This window comes from Ovis canadensis, chromosome 17 (genome assembly GCF_042477335.2).
Source record: "Ovis canadensis isolate MfBH-ARS-UI-01 breed Bighorn chromosome 17, ARS-UI_OviCan_v2, whole genome shotgun sequence".
Classification (NCBI taxonomy): Eukaryota; Metazoa; Chordata; class Mammalia; order Artiodactyla; family Bovidae; genus Ovis; species Ovis canadensis.
This window is the reverse complement of record NC_091261.1, coordinates 46,471,134-46,491,618: the sequence shown is the minus strand read 5'-3', so window position 1 is coordinate 46,491,618 and position 20,485 is coordinate 46,471,134. Positions and strand designations below refer to the sequence as shown.

The window sequence follows — 20,485 nt, the reverse complement described above, 5'->3', positions numbered from 1 at the left end:
CTGAGCACATATTTGCTTCCTGAATTTCTTAGTATTGGTGATTTAAGATGGAGAATTAAAATGTCACTGGACTCTGATTGAGTTGTACCATTTTAAAAAGTATTTCTGTTGTTGTAGTTTGTTTCTTATATAATTTTTTAAACAAATATTTGATCCATACATATAACAAGACATTTAATGAAGTCTTGTGTGACTCCATTCAGGTTTACTGAATGTTAACATAGTCTACATTTGAGCAGAAGTCCTTCTTTGTGAACACAGTCATAGCTGAAGACCCTGCAATGCAGCTGAAGACCATATTTATTCTCATCAGTTTTCATTCCCATTAACAAGCTGCCGAGTCAACTCCAAGATTCTTTCTTTCATCTTACTCCATCTGTGCCTCTAGTTCAAACTGGTAGTGTTTCTGCGTCTATAATCCCATAAGCTCTTTATCAAGCAATAGTCTAGTTGATGTTCTGAGAACATGTTTTCTCATTTTTTTCAATTGAATAGCTGAAAGTTTTTCCATTCATCAATTTCTGGTTCCTTTTAATTTAACAATTTATATTTTAATTCATCTCTGTCCTCCCACATTTTATATAAGTGGTCAGGAGGAATCAAGGTACTTCTTCAGCACTTTGCTTAGAAATCTCCTCAGCTAAATATCTAATTTCATCACTTATGCACCCTGTCTTCCACAAAATGCTACAACATTGTTCTGGCAAATTCATTGACTCTTTATTACAAATACCACCTTTCCTTTAGTTTCCAATAACACGTTCCTTGTTTCTGTTTGAGAACTCACTAGAACTGCTCATAATGTGGATATTTCTAGCATGGCCTTGAATCTTTCTAGCCTCCATCCATTACCCAGTTTCAAAGCAATGTCCACATTTCAGATATTTATTACTACAGCACCCCACTCCCAGTACCAAAATCTATCTTAGTCAGCTTGGACTGCCATAAAAAAATACCACAGACTGAGTGGCTGAAGCAACAGAAATTTATTTATTTTTCATAATTTTGGCAACTGGAAGTTCAAGATCAAGGTACTAGTGTGATCTCTTTGTGGTGAGGACTCTCTTCTTTGGTGATAGATGGCTACAATCTGGTTGTGTCTTCACATGGCAGAGAGTGAACAAGCTCTGGACCCTTGTCAGGGTATTAACCCTATCGTGAGGGCCCCACCGTTGTGACCTCATATAAACATAATAATCTCCCAAAGGCCCACCTCCAAACGCCATCATGCTGAGTTTAGAGCTTCCAACATGGGAATTAGGGGGAGTTTATTGTTCAGACCATAGCACTGAGTACTGGAGAATGGAAAATAATTAGACATTTTTGAAATTGTTGTAAGCTATCTCTTATTTACACAAATTTTTAAATACCAAAACACCACTGTGGTCCACTAGTCGGACAAAGAGCAGATTATATTTAGGTGATCTCTCTAAATTTCATCTAAGGTTTGTCTCTCAGTGATCTGAATGCCTCCTTGGTCCTATCTCATGATAATCCAAGTTCTAAAATGCTTAATAGGAATAAATACATATCAACTGTCAAAATCTTGTATTAGTTCCTTGATGTGTATCATGAAGCTAATCTTGTAGCAAAAAGCCAACAGAAGTCAAAAGAACTTCCTCAACCTACCAAAATAGTAAATCAAAGAAGGCTTGAATTCCTGGGAAAATTACAGATTAGTGCCACTACTAAGGTCTTGAAAGAGGCAGGGAGTAGTGGTCCTATTACTTCACATTTAGTGTGCCTATTTTAACTGTACACAAAAAAGATGTATTTCAAATAGTGATGGTGAAATATTATGAATTTAAAAGGTGGTGACTTCAACTGAAGTTGCTGTTTCAGATATAGTTGCATTGCTTCAGTAAAGAACACATCCTCCAGTGCTTGTACACAGCTATTGAACTCAACAACATCTTCCTCTCTATACCTGGAAGTAAATATCATCAGAAACATTTTGCTTTCAGTTCTGAAGTCCAGCAATATACCTTCTCTATTGTGCCTCAGGTTATTTCAACAGACCAGACCTGTAGCATAATCTAGTCATAAGAAATTATATATCTCTAGTTCACAGATTATCAAATTGGTTCATTAAATTGATGATATCATGCTGATTGCACCCTGATGAGCTGAAAGTAGCAATTATAATAGATACGTTGATTTGACACATGCATGTCAGAATGAAGGAAATAAATACATAAAATACAATGTCTTGTCAGTTGATGAAATTTCTCAGTGTCCAACAGTTTTGGACAGGGTTTGACACACTATTTTTTAAAAGGGAAATAGCAAATATTTTAGGTTTAGCCATACATCTCTATCATAACTACTCAAATCTGCTGTTATAACATGAAATAGCCACAGGTAATATGTGAAGAAATGAATTTGGCTGTTTCTCCAGTAGCTTTCATTACAAAATAGGCAGTAACCTTGGTTTGGTTCACAGGCTGTGGTTTATTGACACTCAGAATAGGGCATGTTGTGATATTCCTTCAAAAGAAAAAAATATATGTTACTAACTCTTCTTCTACAAATAATAATGCCATGTGGCCTCTTTGCATCTTCCAGGCAACATATAATTTTTTTAGGCACACTCCCATAATACATTTTTGAGTATGGGAAGCAGATGGTTTTGAGGTCTCCCACAACAAGACAGTAGCTGCGTCAGTTCTATATTGCGGTGAAAGCTACTCGGACCCTTGGGCCTTATGACTCAGTAGATTCAGTGCTGCCTGAAGTTTCTATGGTAGATAGAAATGCCATGGAGCCTTAGAAAAGACACACAGGTGAATCATAGCACAGTACTGACCCTTTTCAGGTTTTGGAGCAAAGCGATCTATCCCTTGCAGTTAATTCTTCTCCTTTTGAGATGTAATGCTAAGCCCCAGCAGAGACCAAACATTTCTCAGGTAACAAGCCACAAGGCAACCTGAGTTGCCCATCATGAAAAAGTTACATCTTACCCAACAAGCCATAAATTTGGATGTACACAGTAGATACTCTTATTTAATGAGGACAGACTGCATAAAAACAGCAATAAGTATGAGCTGAATAAAAAGGGTAATTTCCATGATCAAGTGACAGAAATGTAATTCATTAGGTAATAAATGGATTCATATTTATACTTTCATATTTATATTTAATTGTAAAATATATTAAGTATTAATTGGATTATGTTATAAGCAATTGGTTTATTGTTTGGATTATTGGTTATAAGCAATCAATTTTGTACTGTCACCCCCACCTTATTTTTAAAATATAAATTTCGATCCAAGTCTCAGACAGCTTATATGTGTGTATGTCTGTGTATGTGTATGTATGCTTATGATCAACCTATATAGTATATTGAAAAACAGAGATATTATTTTGCCAACAAAGGTCCATCTAGTCAAGGCTATGGCTTTTCTAGTGGTCATGTATGGATGTGAGGGTTGGACTGCGAAGAAAACTGAGAGCCAAAGAATTGATGCTTTTGAACTGTGGTGTTGGAGAAGACTCTTGAGAGTCCCTTGGACTGCAAAGAGATCCAACCAGTCCATTCTGAAGGAGATCAGCCCTGGGTGTTCATTGGAAGGACTGATGCTGAAGCTGAAACTCCAATATGTTGGCCACCTCATGCAAAGAGTTGACTAATTGGAAAAGACTCTGATGCTGGGAAGGATTGGGGGCAGGAGGAGAAGGGGACAACAGAGGATGAGAGGGCTGGATGGCATCACCGACTCCATGGATGTGAATTTGAGTGAACTCTGGGAGTTGGTGATGGACAGGGAGGCCTGGTGTGCTGTGATTCACGGAGTCACAAAGAGATGCTTATGATATGTACCTTGTTTTCCTTCTTAAAACTATAAAATCCTGTAAGATAAAATTTCTGAGTCATTAATTTTTGGAATAATATTTATGTTAATTGGAAACTGCATTTTTAACATAATATTCTTTAGGTCAAATTTTTCTACCATGAAAGTTTATAATAATGTTTGATCATTTATGGAAAGACCTCTAACTCATAACTACTATCATCTCTTTGTTATAATCACTGAGACTCAGTGATTATAGATTTTGTTCACTATTATTTTAATTTTTTTAATTTTATTTTAATTTTAATTTTTAATTTTAATTTTAATTAAAATTTATATTTATTTTTGCGATAATGTACTGACACTCTTTTTATACTATGTCCTAGTTTTTTTAGCACAATCAGCATACATTTTCCTTTTATAATTTTATTGTTCATACAATTTTTCCTTTTGTAACTCTGTTATCTTTTTACCTCAGTCTATGATCTTGAGCTTTCATCATCCTTATGACTTTCTGCCTTTTTTAAGTTGAAATTGAAATTAACTTTTTAATTTTTTTTGCTTTCTATTGTAGACAGTATCCAGAGTCATGTTTTCCAATTGACACAATATCATTGTGTTTTCGAGATAAGATATTAACTCTACTTCTGCTGTATTTTTTTGTATAAATCACATTCTTGGAAACAGTCTACCCAGAATCAATGTATCAATAGAAAAGAGGTGTGGGAAGTCATCCATCTTTGATCTTCTGACTGATCTGCTTGAGTGATGTTTTAATTCACTTCTTAGATCTATAGTTTGATGCATACAGTTACCATTAACCAGTCATCATTTATCAGGCATGATCTAATTCCACCGAGACAGGATCTTTGCATCTTCAGAGTACCTGAATCTCTGTCAAGGAGAAATGATAGATTTTTGGTGGAACATTTAGCAGAATTGTATGGCTGCTGCTGCATTTTCTGTTGATAGTTTTCTCACAGCACTTTGCTCAGGCACAGCAGATGTGGAGGATCAAGTGTATAGCACTGTGCCCTTGACAGCATCCTTCATTCTCTTTGTTGCACTATTGCTTTGATTTTAAAAGATTCTCAATGAAGAACAGAAAGTCATTATTGTATTTACCTCAGAATCAGCCTATGAATTAAGACATTTCATATATTTTCTGATTGCAACACCAAAGCCTAAAGAGAGAAGAGGTGTACAGGATACAGGCAGGGGAATGGACAGGAAATGGCTTTATATTCTTTCAGCTGTACTGGATTTCATACATCTTATCAACATAGGATCTATCATTCAATCATTATAGGATTAAATCATCTCATAGAGATTTATGGACATTGACTTTATTCTTAGACCTGACAATGAGATGCAGATTAACAAAATTGTCAGTCCCAGTCACATCATTTGCTTTTCCAGCATCATTTATAATAGGAGATTGACAATTTATTCTCAAAATATTTTTTCCCCCAAAAGTTAGATTCCAGAATGCTTCTTTCTCAATTATCATACTTCATTAGTTGGTCCTTTTCAGTCTGTTTTTCTCTGTAACTCTCATCTTCATGGTTGATTAACTTTGGGTGTCATCAGAGTTAGTCTTTATAGCATTTCTCTTCTCTCTGTACTCAGCTATTCCTGTGATGCTACCCTGCCTCATGGTTCTGAAGTCATTATGTGATTCATGAGACAAAAAAAAAATTATATATATTCCTGTTTTATTTTATACTCTGTAGTCTTGATTTACATATTTTAAAAGTTCTATATAGCTCTATATCTAAGTGTCATTGAAGAGTCATTAATAAGATTTTATCATAGACTTTCAATTTGGATAAAGAGCAATGACATATTTTGGCTTAGATCAAGACTCTTAAGGTCATCCTTTTCTTTTTCTTGAAACTCACACCCCTATTCAATATATTGCCAAATATTCATCTTTAAGACATGTGTGTGTGCTCAGTCACTCAGTCATGTCTGACTCTTTGCAACCCCATGGACTGTAGCCTACTAGGCTCCTCTGTTCATGGGATTCTCCAGACAAGAATACCGGAGTAAATTGCCATTCCCTTCTCCAGGGAATCTTCCTGACCCAGGGATGGAAGCCACATCTCTTGCATTGGCAGACATATTCCTTTATCACTGAGCCACCTGGGGAGCCCTGCTAACTTGTTAGACTGTCCAGACCACCAAATATTCATAGTACTACTTTTAAGATATCCATAATCTACCATTTCCCATCAACTTTAACACTATAACCCTGTCAAGATGCTTTTCACATAGATCACTGTAATAACTTCCAAAGTGTGTGTATGTGTATGTGTGTCCCTATAGATCACTGTAATAACTTCCAAAGTGTGTGTGTATGTGTGTGTCCCTATAGATCACTGTAACAACTTCCAAAGTATGTATGTGTGTGTGTGTGCGCACGCGTGTGTGTGTGTGTGTGTGTGTGTGTGTGTGTGTCCCTTATCCCCAGGGAATTAATTATCCACTCAGCAGCATAAGTTTTGTTTTAATGTGAGCCACAATACATCATTTTTCTGATAAAACTCACCAATTACTTACCATCCCTGTATATTATAATACACACATGCATCGCAACTGAGCAACTGAACGAAAACAAACCTTGTTCAAGCTTCAGAAGTGGGAGAGTGGACTTCTGACTGACTTCTGACCTACCTGGACTAAGTGCCTGCATGCAAGCACACCAATTATGTCAGGTCACACTTTGGATAATAAAGGAAGTGGGTCTAGGAATCTCTTAAACCCCTAGGGGCCTGGCCACCAGCCCCAGCCAGGGTCTAAGAAGTCTTATGACTCACAAGGTGAAACTAATAGCATTGTAAAAGTTCAAGAAAAACCAGAGCTGCATTTCACATGCAAACTGATGATAATATTAGTTTATGGGAGCCTCCAAAACTATAATTTGAAGTCTCATCATAGAGGTAAATGCACTGCCTGGGATCCTTTTTACAATTGGGACCCCAGACTGTTGTTACATGGGGCTTCCCAGTGCTATTAAAATCTAAATATAAGTGTCAGCCCAAAGTGGTGATGTATAAGCTATTATCTCTCTCTTTTGTTTCTATTTCTTTCCTTGTAACGACTGCATATTGAAATTAAGTTAAAGAATCTTCTATTAAATATTGAAATTATTTATCGTGTGTGTAATGAGTAGTTTCTTTTGTTAACAAATCCTTCAAATCTAAAATGAAAATGAAGCTTTTAATAAAGCAACATGTGGCAAATAATAGTCTGGTAACTTCAAATCAAGGTGGAAAACTCACTTCCATTTAACTCCTTTTACTTTACTCAGTTTTAAATGCTGCTATAAGAATCACATGGAATTTTATTTTAATTTCAATAATCAAACATGACATAAATCATACATTTACATCCTCATTTATAAACTTATAAGTATTTTATAGAAGTACTCATATAAAAGCTCAAGAAACAGTATATTGTGTGAACCCATGTAATACAACTAGAAGAAATCCTTTAGCCAGTTTTTAAGAGTAAGACTGCTATTTGCAAATTCTCTCAACTTTTCTTTATAAGAAAATGTTTATTCTTTCACTCCCGAAAGATAATTTCAGCAAATATAGAACCCATGGTTGACAATTATTTTATTTCAGCACATAAAAAATATCATGCCACTTCCTTCTGGCCTCCATGGTTTCAGATGAGAAATCAGATATCATTTGAATTGACTTTCCCCTACAAGTATTATATTATTTAACCCTGACTGCTTTCAAGATTTTATTTTTGTCATTAGCTTTCAAAAGTGTAATTACGGCATGCTGTAATGTGGTTTTCTTTCAGTTTGTTTGTTGCATAAATGTTGAAAATGTAACAGCTAGGGAAACACAGATTTATATAATGTCTGATTGGAATAAGATAATGAAATTGTAATGGAAAGGTCAAAAAGAATGTCTGGGGCAGTTTAATACAAATTTTTACTAAAATCCACAAGAATAGAGTAAATTGCCATAAATCAAGAGGTCTTCTTTAATCACCGGCTAAAAGAAATTTGAAAAAGAAAGGTTAAACAAAACAAAGAAATGTCATGGTCAGATTTTCTATTGTACAATAAAGAATTTGGTTGGCCTTTGTCTCAGGTTGCTGAAAGGGAGTCTCTAAATTTGGTGGATTTCCCAAGTGATAGAATATTATTGTTTTTCTATTTAGTAAGTAGTTCATGTTAATGAGGTGACTCAGTGTGGGCTCCTAGGTAGTTTATTCTGAATGATGATATCAAGATGAGCACTGGCAGAAAGATCACATGGCTAAAAGGTTGGGACTTTGAGCCACTTCGTATCAGCACAACATCCAGGGAATGAAAGAGAATATAGACAGAGTCAGTGACACAGCCAAAGATTTGATCAATCACGTCTACATAATGAAACCTCAATAAAATCTCTACATATCTCTAGAAGAGACACCCCAGGGATCTTTTCTTTTGGTAGATACTGATTTGTATCCTCATTGCTACAATGAAACTGCATTTGTAAGTATAGTACTGTCAGCACCTTCAGTGAGTCATTTCAGTGCATTATGAACTGAAGAGACAGAAGAAACTCTCAAATTTGAAGCCAGCTGGCCAGGACTGTGGGTGTCTGGGAATCCCCAAATTTGCAGCTGCTGTCAGGTGAAGGCAGACTTGTGGAGAGGCTTCATGTTCTTTTGTGAAGTTTGGCCTAAGTCTGGGTAGTCACTTAAGTCATCATGAGTTAGTTATTGCCAATCTTTTTAACTTAGTTCTTAATGCTATCAGAATCAATCCTGAGGTCAGATTTTTCCATCCTACCTACAGATCAAGAAAATTTCATTAATATTTTTAGATTATTTTGAATTACAAAATGTAGTTTATTTTTTCATTTTTAGGAAAATGTACCTTGAACTGTTGATAGTGAGTGCAATAATCAATGAAAATATTGTCTAACAATTTGTATAATGTATTTCATAATATATATTACGTGCTATTTTTATCTTTGCAATTGAACTAAGATTTTCAATGGTGGTAAACGAACCACAGACACAACAGTCATCCTAATTTGATTTTGAAGATCTGTTTACATGAAATTAATTGTGTTATAAGATACATTAGGTTGTGGTTTTAATTAATTAATCTATTTACTTTTGTGTGGTGTGTTCCACATTACATTACCTTATGTCTTTGATTTTTAATCAATATTGTCTTTTGGGGAGAATAAGATATTTCAAGTCAGTATTCTTATCACAATAATTTTGAAGAGAGCTCTCCAAAATGTTATTCTTTCTGCGCATTGATTATAATTGTGGTAGAGTTTGGAGATGCTCATTAACTGATTCAAAGGATTTGAAAACATACATATCATGATCCGCTTTCAAAGCTGGGAAAAGAGTACATCAAGGCTGTATATTGTCACCCTGGTTATTTAACTTACATGTAGAGTATAGCATGTGAAATGCCAGCCTGGCTAGCACAAGCTGGAATCAGGACTGCTGGGAGAGAATTCAACCTCAGATGCACAGATGACACAACCTTTATAGCAGAAAGTGAAGAGGAACTAAAGAGCCTCTTGATGAAACAGGAGAGTGAAAAAGCTAGCTTAAAATTCAACATTCAAAAACTAAGATCATGGCATCCAGTCCCATCTCTTCATGGGAAATAGATGGGAAAACAAGGCTCCAAAATCACTGCACATGGTGACTGCAGCCATGGAATTAAAAGATGCTTGCTCCTTGGAACAAAAGCCATGAGAAACCTAGACACTATATTAAAAAGCAGAGACATTACTTTGCCAACAAATATCTGTGTAATCAAAGCTATGGTTTTTCCAGTAGTCATGCAGGAATGTGAGAGTTGGACCATAAAGAAGGCTGAGCGCCAAAGAATTCATGCTTTTGAACTGTGGTAAGGAGTAGACTCTTGAGAGTCCCTTGGACTGCAAAGAGATCGAACCAGTCAATCCTAAAGGAAATCAGTCCTGAATATTCATCAGAAGGACTGATGCTGAAGCTGAAACTCCAATACTTTGGCCACCTGATGTGAAGAGTTGACTCATTAGAAAAGACCTTGATGCTGGGAAAGATTGAGGCTGGAGGAGAAGGGGATGACAGAGGACAAGATGTTTGGATGGCATCACCGAATTGATGGACATGAGTTTCAGCAAGCTCTGAGAGATGGTGAAGGACAGGGAGGCCTGATATGCTGCAATCCATGGGGTCGCAAAGAGTCAGACTCAGCAAAAACAATGTGATCTGCTACAACCAAAACTATTTCGTATTAAGATTGTGATCAGAGCTAGTATGCTGAGGTTTGTACCACAGCATAATCTCTAATGGATTCATCCTTGAGAACTATAGAAAAAAGTATATGATAGTGAAAATAAGACAAAATAAGTAGAGGAAAGATTATCTGCCTAAAACTATGTAAGACAAGGTACCTGGCACAAGTTCTTCTAAATCTAATAGGATGTATTATGAGGGGAAAGATGCCTTCTTCTGCACGTTTCCAGCAGTAGAGCAAATTAGCTTTAGACCCACTGCTGTCTCAAGGCATTTCATTGGGGCACAAAGGGGAAAACAGCTGCAGTAGCAGCAGAGACTGAGACCATGGTACTCAGTACAGTAATGGCAGTGCCTGTTGAAGACGACTTATCCTAAGGCAGCATCCACAGTGCCTAACAGTATGGTGGAGATGCCCATTGAGATGAAAACACTGTACTCAGAATGGTCCTAACTCTGCCAAGGAGAGCACTGCACTGCCTGCTGAACAGTGGTCAAGCTACCAGGGAGCTGGCAGAACAGTATTCAGCGAGATAGCTGCACACATAACAGGCAAATAAGAAATCTCTTGGGACCTTAAAAAAAAATCCTTGCACATGAATAATGAATAAATATTTAAGGGGAAATATGCAGGATCCTAAGGACTTCCATGACAAGTTGTAGGTAAATGTCCATGGATCTTAAGTCAATATTGCTAATGTAAACCACAGACAGTTGAGACCTGGGGAAATTAAGCTCATGCATAGGTAACACTTTTTAAATTATATTTTTCTACTAGACAGTAAACCTGTAATTGTGAAAGAATGGCTGGCTTATTATTCAAAATACATTTAAGGATTTCAATAATTTTCTGAGTAGCTGTTATTGCTGACATAAATTCTGAAACATATTTTAAAACATTACTGGAAACATTTTAAAAGTTATATTATGGAGATGAAGCAAAAACTTAGCCATTACTTTAAAATCTCAGCTTTGCCAAGGGAAAAAATGATGAATAATTTACCTGGAGTAAATCCAACAATTTTCTATAATGTACATAAAACACTCTTATGAAAATATCTTCTCCTTCAGGAAAAGAGGAAGAAGATATTTTTCCTTGCCTTTTCATGAAACACAAGTGTTTTTGAGACACAGTTCTGAAAAATGTTGTCCAAGAGCCTGTCTTTAATAAACAGAGTCCTCAAGTTGTAAATGGGCTGGGCACTAAGAGTTCTGATTCATTCAATTCTCTCCATTTTTTTAAAACTTAGAAGTGCCTGCTCGCACACACGATTCAAGGGAAGAAAAAATGCAAAGAAGAGGGTGACAGAGGATAAGATGGTTGGATGACATCACTGATTCAATGAGCATGAACTTGGGTAAACTCCGGGAGATGGTGAAAGACAGGGAAGCCTGGCGTGCTGCAGGCCATGGGGTTTCAAAAAGTTGGACAAAACTTAGTGACTGAACAACAGCACTCCCTTCCTTCATTAATTCCAGTTCAATTCAGTCTCTCAGTCCTGTCTGACTCTTTGAGACCCCATGAATAGCAGCACGCCAGAACTTCCTGTTCATCACCATCTCCTGGAGTGCACTCAGACTCACGTCCATTGAGTCCGTGATGCCATCTAGGCATCTCATCCTCGATCGTCCCCTTCTCCTCCTGCCCGCAATCCCTCCCAGCATCAGAGTCTTTTCCATAGAGTCAACTCTTCGCGTGAGGTGGCCAAAGTACTGGAGCTTCAGCTTTAGCATCATTCCTTCCAAAGAAATCCCAGGGTTGATCTCCTTCAGAATGGACTGGTTAGATCTCCTTGCAGTCCAAGGGACTCTCAAGAGTCTTCTCCAACACTACAGTTCAAAAGCATCAATTCTTTGGCGCCCAGCCTTCTTCACAGTCCAACTCTCACATCCATACATGACCACTGGAAAAACCATTGTCTTGACTAGATGGACCTTAGTCAGTAAAGTAATGTCTCTGCTTTTGAATATGTAGTCTAGGTTGGTCATAACTTTTCTTCCAAGGAGTAAGCATCTTTTAATTTAATGGCTGCAGTCACCATCTGCAGTGATTCTGGAGCCTAAAAAAATAAAGTCTGACACTGTTTCCACTGTTTCCCCATTTATTTCCCATGAAGTGATGGGATCGGATGCCATGATCTTCGTTTTCTGAATGTTGAGCTTTAGGCCAACTTTTTCGTTCTCCTCTTTCACTGTCATCAAGAGGCTTTTTAGCTCCTCTTCACTTTCTGCCATAAGGGTGATGTCATCTGCATATCTGAGGTTACTGATATTTCTCCCAGCAATCTTGATTCCAGCTTGTGCTTCTTCCAGTCCAGCGTTTCTCATGATGTACTCTGCATAGAAGTTAAATAAGCAGGGTGACAATATACAGCCTTGACGTACTCCTTTTCCTATTTGGAACCAGTCTGTTGTTCCATGTCCAGTTCTAACTGTTGCTTCCTGACCTGCATACAGATTTCTCAAGAGGCAGGTCTCGTGGCCTGGTATTCCCATCTCTTTCAGAATTTTCCACAGTTTCTTGTGATCCACACAGTCAAAGGCTTTGGCATAGTCAAGAAAGCAGAAATAGATGTTTTTCTGGAACTCTCTTGCTTTTTCTGTGATCCAGCGGTTGTTGGTAATTTCATCTCTGGTTCCTCTGCCTTTTCTAAAACCAGCTTGAACATCAGGGAGTTCACGGTTCACGTATTGCTGAAGCCTGGCTTGGAGAATTTTGAGCATTACTTTACTAGCATGTGAGAAGAGGGCAATTGTGCAGTAGTTTGAGCATTCTTTGGCATTGCGTTTCTTTGGGATTGGAATGAAAACTGACCTTTTCCAGTCCTGTGGCCACTGCTGAGTGTTCCAAATTTGCTGGCATGTTGAGTGCAGCACTTTCACAGCATCATTTTTCAGGATTTGAAACAGCTCAACTGGAATTCCATCACCTCCACTAGCTTTGTTCGTAGTGATGCTTTCTAAGGCCCACTTGACTTCACATTCCAAGATGTCTGGCTCTAGATTAGTGATCACATCATCATGATTATCTGGGTCGTGAAGATCTTTTTTGTACAGTTCTTCCGTGTATTCTTGCCACCTCTCCATAATACCTTCTGCTTCTGTTAGGTCCAGACCATTTCTGTCCTTTATTGAGCCCATCTTTGCATGAAATGTTCCCTTGGTATCTCTAATTTTCTTGAAGAGATCTCAAGTCTTTCTCATTCTGTTGTTTTCCTCTATTTCTTCGCATTGATTGCTGAGGAAGGCTTTCTTATCTCTTCTTGCTATTCTTTGGAACTCTGAATTTAGATGCCTATATCTTTTCTTTTCTCCTTTGCTTTTTGCTTTTCTTCTCTTCACAGCTATTTGTAAGGCCTCCCCAGACAGCCATTTTTCTTTTTTGCATTTCTTTTCCATGGGGATGGTCTTGATCCCTGTCTCCTGCACAATGTTACGAATCTCATTCCATAGTTCATCAGGCAATCTATCTATCAGATCTAGGCCCTTAAATCTATTTCTCACTTCCACTGTATAATCATAAGGGATTTGATTTAAGTCATACCTGAATGGGCTAGTGGTTGACCTGAATGGGCTAGTGGTTTTCCCTACTTTCTTCAATTTCAGTCTGAATTTGGTAATAAGGAGTTCATGATCTGAGCCACAGTCAGCTCCTGGTCTTGTTTTTGTTGACTGTATAGAGCTTCTCCATCTTTGGCTGCATAGAATATAATCAATCTGATTTCAGTGTTGACCATCTGGTGATGTCCATGTGTAGAGTCTTCTCTTGTATTGTTGGAAGAGGGTGTTTGGAATGAGCAGTGCATTTTCTTGGCAAAACGCTATTAGTCTTTGCCCTGCTTCATTCCACATTCCAAGGCCAAATTTGCCTGTTACTCCAGGTGTTTCTTGACTTCCTACTTTTGCATTCCAGTCCCCTATAATGAAAAGGACATCTTTTGGGAGTGTTAGTTCTAAAAGATCTTGTAGGTCTTCATAAAACTGTTCAACTTCAGCTTCTTCAGCATTACTGGTTGGGGCATAGGCTTGGATAACTGTGATATTGAATGGTTTGCCATGGAAATGAAGAGAGACCATTCTGTCATTTTTGAGACTGCATCCAAGTACTGCATTTCAGACTCTTTTGTTGACCATCATAAGGGTCATCTGAGTTAAATTCACCCATTCCAGTCCATTTTAGTTCGCTGATTCCTAGAATGTTGACCTTCACCCTTGCCATCTCTTGTTTGACCACTTCCAATTTGCCTTGATTCATGGACCTGACATTCCAGGTTCCTATGCAATATTGCTTTTTACAGCATCGGATCTTGCTTCTATCACCAGTCACATCCACAACTGGGTATTGTTTTTGCTTTGGCTCCATCCCTTCATTCTTTCTGGAGTTATTTCTCCACAGATCTCCACTAGGATATTGGGCACCTACTGACCTGGGGAGTTCCTCTTTTTGTATCCTATCATATTGCCTTTTCATGCTGTTCATGGGGTTCTCAGGGCAAGAATACTGAAGTGGCTTGCCATTCCCTTCTCCAGGGGACCACATTCTGTCAGACCTCTCCACCATGACCCGCCCGTCTTGGGTTGCCCCGCAGGCATGGCTTGGTTTCATTGAGTTAGACAAGGCTGTGGTCCTAGTGTGATTAGATTGACTAGTTTTCTGTGAGTATGGTTTCAGTGTGTCTGCCCTCTGATGCCCTCTTGCAACACCTACCATCTTACTCGGGTTTCTCTTACCTTGGACTTGGGGGGTATCTCTTCACGGCTGCTCCAGCAAAGCACAGCCACTGCTCCTTACCTTGGATGAGGGTTATCTCCTTACCGCCACTGTTCCTGACCTTCAACGTGGGATAACTCCTCTAGGCCCTCCTGCGCCTGCGCAGCCACCGCTCCATGGGCCACAATTTGATTTCCTGGACTGTAGCACATTCCCTAATTCACCAGCTTTAACATTATTATTGCATCCTCTCACACTCTGCCAATATAGGCTCACTCTGTACTTTGAAAATCTACCTTCCTATTTTCTCTTAACTGCAGGAGAAAAGGGACAACAGGAATTTCTCACATTTGCTTTCTGAACTAGTATGAAGTATGGAGGTAGAAGTATTCTATGCAAGGTAAAATTCTTAGGCAATTTTTTCAACAGAAGTGTATTATAGGCCAGTATGTGAAGAATGCTAAGAATACAGTAGTGAGTGAATCCAGCCCTGACCACATGTAACTAACAGTTGAATGAGGGAAATAAACACATAATAAACCAAAAATTAAATGATGAGCTAATTAGGGCAAGTACATGATACACAGAAAAGCCCGGATGCTAGGAAAGACTAAAGGCAAGAAAAGAAGAGGGCGGAGATGGTTGGATGGTATCATCGACTCAATGGAAATGAGTTTGAGCAACCTGGGAGATATCGAAGCACAGGGAATTCTGGCATGCTTCAGTCCATGGAGTCGCAAAGAGTCAGACACGACTGAGTGACTGAACAACAATGACAACAGGATACTGTGATAGCATGTGGAGACTCATAGAAGGCTTGCATGTGTATGTGACAGTTGAACCTGTAAGATGATTAGGAAATAATCACAGGAGGAGTGTGGAGGGAAAGCATTACAAATAGAATGGCTGCCAGAAACAAAGACTGTGTGGAGCCCCAGGGACTGAAGGCTCTAAGGACTAAGCACTGTGCTAAGCCTTGGAATGACCTGAATGTGAATCAATGAGGTGTGAGGGAAAGAGAATGGACAGGTCACATTCATCTTTCAAAAACAGCATCTGGCTATGAATGAGGGGATACAGATAAGGGCTGGGACAGGCACAATGGATATGTAGTTGTCTGTTGCAAGAGATAATAGTAGCTTGGATTAGGACAATAGTGAGTGAAATAGAGAGATGTGAGTGAATTCTAGAGGCGTTAGATTTATGATTTAGTCTTGAGATGGATCCAACACAGGTAATAAGAAGGAAGATTGTGAAAGATCCCAACTATATTTTCATAATTGCACAGGAACATTGGTGTATATATAGAAGAGAGCAGAGGAAGTTCTCTTGAAACCTTTGGCTCACATATGGTATGAACCTCATCAAAATGACACCTCTTGCCCAAGAGTAAAATGGAAATTTTCTGAAAGTGCAGAACCAGAGTGACAACTAATTGGTCACAAACCACAGGGTGCAGAATAGCACAGTCAAAATCTGGGACAATGAAAGGACACAGATGGAATATCTGGAGATCCCCTACATCACCAGGTGATTGGGGTCAAGAATGTAGAAGAGGCTGTTGAACTAGACTGCTATCAAGAATGCTTAGTGTCCCCAGCTGTGACTCAGATAAAATTAACCTGGAAACATGCAGCACTCAGATTCTGTATCCTGGTGGACATTATTTAAGTGCTATTTAACTCTATTATGCTTTTGAATATTATAAATAGTGAACTCAATTTGTCTGTAATGATTTTGCTGCTTCTTATAGTTTAGAAAATAAATTTGATTTACATTTTTCCCAAAGGTGGGCACAGTAAAGGACAGAAAGAGTAGAGACCTAGTAGAATCTAAGAGATCAAGAAGAGATGGAAGGACTACATGGAAGAACAATGCAAAAAAGATCTTAATGAACCAGATTACTATAATAGTGGGGTCAGTCACCTGGAGCCAGACATTCTGGAGTGTGAAGTCAAGTGGGCCTTGGGAAGCATGCTGCTAATAAAACTAGTAGATGTGATGAAATTCCAATATAGCTATTCAAAACCCTAAAGAATGATGGCATCAAGGCGTTACATTCAATATGTCAGCAAATCTGGAAGACCCAGTAGTGGCTATAGGACTGGAAAAGGTCAACAAATCCCCAAGAAGAGTAATACTAAAGAATGTTCTAGCCATTGGGCAACTGCACTCATCTCCCATGCTTAGTAAGGTCATACTTAAAATCTTGCATGCTAGGCTCCAGCATTATGGGAACCAAGAACTTCCAGATGTCCAAGCTGGGCAGAGAAACCAGAGATGAAATTGTCAATATACGCTGGATTATAGAGAATGCTAGGGCATTCCAGAAAAACATCTGCCTCTGTTTCATCGACTACACTAAAGCCTTTGACTGTGTGGACCATAAAAAACTGTGAAAGCTCTTAAAGAGATAGGAATATAGACCATCTTACCTGTCTCCTGAGAAACCTGTATGTGGACCAAGAAGCAACAGTTAGAACTCTGTGTGGAACAACTGATTGGTTCAAGATTGAGAAAGGAGTACGACAGGGCTGTCCACTGTCCCTGTGTTTGTTTAACCTATAGGCTGAGCACATCATGAGAAATGCCAAGCTGGATGAGTTACAAGCTGGAATCAAGATAGGTGGGAGAAACTTCAACAACCTCAGATATGCAGATGATACCACTCTAATGGGCAAAAGCAAAGAACTAAAGAGTTTCTTGAGGCAGTTGAAGAAGGAGAGTGAAAAAGCTGGCTTAATACTAAGTATTAAAAACCTAAGATCATGGCTTCTGGCCCCATTACTTCATGGCAAACGAAAGGGGAAAATGTGAAAGTAGTGACAGATTTCCTCTTCTTGGGCTCTAAAATCACTGTGGATGATGACTGCAGCCATGTAATCAGAAAACAATTGCTCCTTGGCAGGAAAGCTCTGACAAACCTAGACAATTGTTGAAGAGCAGAGATATTACTCTGCTGACAAAGGTCTGTATAGTCAAGGTTATGGTCTTCCCAGTGGTCACATATGGTTGTGAAAGCTGGACTGTAAAGAAGGCAGAATGCCAAAAAATGGATGCCTTTGAACTGTGGTGCTGGTGAAGACTCCCAAGAGTCTCTTGGACAGCAAGGAGATCAAACCAATAATCCTAAAAGGAATTAACCCTGAATAATTGTTGATAGGACTGATGCTAAAGCTGAAGCTCCAGTATTACAGTCATCAGATGTGAATAGTTGACTCATTGGAATATCCCCTGATGCTGGGAAAGATTGAGGGCAGAAAGAGAAGAGAGCATCAGAAGATGAGATGGCTGGATGGCATCACCGATGCAATGCACATGAACTTGGGCAAACTTTGGGAGATGGTGAGGGACAGGGAGATTTGGCATGCTGCAGTCCATGGGGTCACAAGGAGTTGGACAAGACTGGATGACTGAATAACAACATCAGTGCATAACAAAGAGAGATGACCTAGACACACACAATTATTTTTATTACTTATACCCTCTACATTTGATTAGACTCCATCAGTACCCAACTTACGACTTGGCATGTCTGGTACCTCAAGTTCACGAGGGTCAACCCTGATTTCATAGTCACTGTTCCATCATCAAGTATTCCCCATCTATTGGGACCTGGTAGCATGTCAAAAGCTGCTGATTTCTGCTACACAAATGACAATGCTTCTCTAGAAACATGAGTTTTCACTGTTATCCCCTTATTATTGTTTCCAGAGACACTATACAATACGCTCATTCACTTCCAGCACCTTTGGGTCTATCAGATAAAATGACTAAAGTGACTGAGCTGAAGGACAGATTTACCAAAGCCCAGATCTGCTGCAGAGCCTTATCTTGCTCTGGGTCCACTAAAAGTTGGCAACCTTTGAATTGTCTGATATCTATTTATTTACTTACTTATTCATGTCTGTGTTGGATCTTAGTTGCAGTGTACCGATTCTTCGTTGCTGTGAACTAGCTTTTCTCTAGTTGCATCACACAGGCTTAGTTGCCCTGTGGCATGTGAGATCTTAGTTCCCCCACCAGGGATGGAACTGACAACCCCAGCATTGGGAGGTGGATTCTTAACCACTGGACTACCAGGGAAGTCCCCAAATTTTCTAATAAATAGGTTGAAAAGAATTCCAAAAGAGCTATGCTCTTCTCCAAAATCCAAAAATGCCTACAGAGTGCTATTCCCTTTACAGTGTTAAGAGAGGTAAAATATAATAATTTATATTTCCACTGAAGGAATGTACTGGCATCTCCAGGCAATTAAAGCCTTTTCAAGGTCACCCATGTGACAGGCCCCTGAATCATCACAGGATTTATTTTTGACCCTTGGTCACACGTGAATCTTAGCAAGAAAGTGAAAGAACTTGCTTATTTCTGTTCATCAGGCCCCCTCAATACCATTCATCAAAAGAGAATCTGATCTAGAGAATGTCAAGGTGAACAAATTTTCTTTGACTCTAAACCTATGTAGGAATGTTATCACAGCTCTGGAGCAAGACACTGAGTGTGTCCTGGCTCTGATCTTCTTTCCTCATGGAGTCTGAAAATAGCACATCACCAGACCATTAACTACATACAATTTCCAGAACTGATTAAATCTTTTCTAATAAAGATATCCCATCTCTCACAGCAGTGGGACTACCACTTCATTATGTTCACGTGGTCCACTGTCTTCTGTCAATATCCATCTGATTTATGCAGTGACCATATTGGTGAATTAAATAAATTGTGATGAGGACTTGTAACACAGCAAGCTTTAAAACACTGATTTCTGCATTTCTACATGGGACATGACACTGATGCTGATTTATTATCTTCTCTAGGAAGAGGGGGACGTTTCAGAGATTTCCATCTGGCTTTTCCTACCAGGATGACTCTCATTCCCTGAGCCTAGAAACCATTGTGATAGCTCTGCCAGCTAATTATATTTGCCCCAATTATACATTTAGGGACTATGGAAACAACCACAAGTTTGGCCTGCAGGACAGTGAGACATCCAGGGGGTGGACTTGTAACAGCATGTTATTTATCTTCTAGCCTGCTTATATAACTAAACTAAGTGGGGATAGGCCCTTGGTTGTGTTTAGTGTCAGCTGAAATTCCACAGCTTTCAAAGGATCTTGGATTTTCCTTTTCCACAAGTAGAGTAAATTTAATTTTTAAAAGTGTCTTTGGGGAAGAATTGGGCTGATATTTATTTTAAATGTTTGTTATGACTTTGAAGGGCTTTTCTCAAAGGAACCTGGCTCTTTTATAATTAATGAAATTTGTTTGTTTGTTTTGTTTTGGGCTTTTTGTGAATGTGACTGAATTTGCTTAAATTTCAACTAAATTTTTTAATGTTTTATATCTTTTTTATTGAGGTATAGTTTTTAACAATGTTGTATTAGTTTCTGATGTACAGCAAATTGAATCAGCTATGTGCTTAGTCACTTAGTTGTGTCCAACTCTTTGTGACCCCATGGACTATAATCTGCCAGGCTCCTCTGTCCATGGGGATCCTCCAGACAAGAATACTAAAGTTGTTGTCATGCCCTCCTCCAGGGGATCTTCCCAAACCAAGGATCGAACCCAGGTCTTTCACATTGCAGGTGGATTCTTTACTATTTGAGCCATCAGGAAAACTCAAATCAGATATATATATATATATATATATATATATATATATATATATATATATACACACATATATCCCCTCCCTCATGGACCTCTCTCCCGTCCC

The 20,485-nt window shown here is 38.6% G+C and overlaps 1 pseudogene; it reads right to left on the bottom strand.

Moving 5' to 3' along the window:
- The window catches only part of LOC138422281 (tubulin beta chain-like), an 87,295-nt pseudogene extending 72,314 nt beyond the window's left edge, over positions 1-14,981 (bottom strand).
- Positions 14,982-20,485: the final 5,504 nt, after the last annotated feature.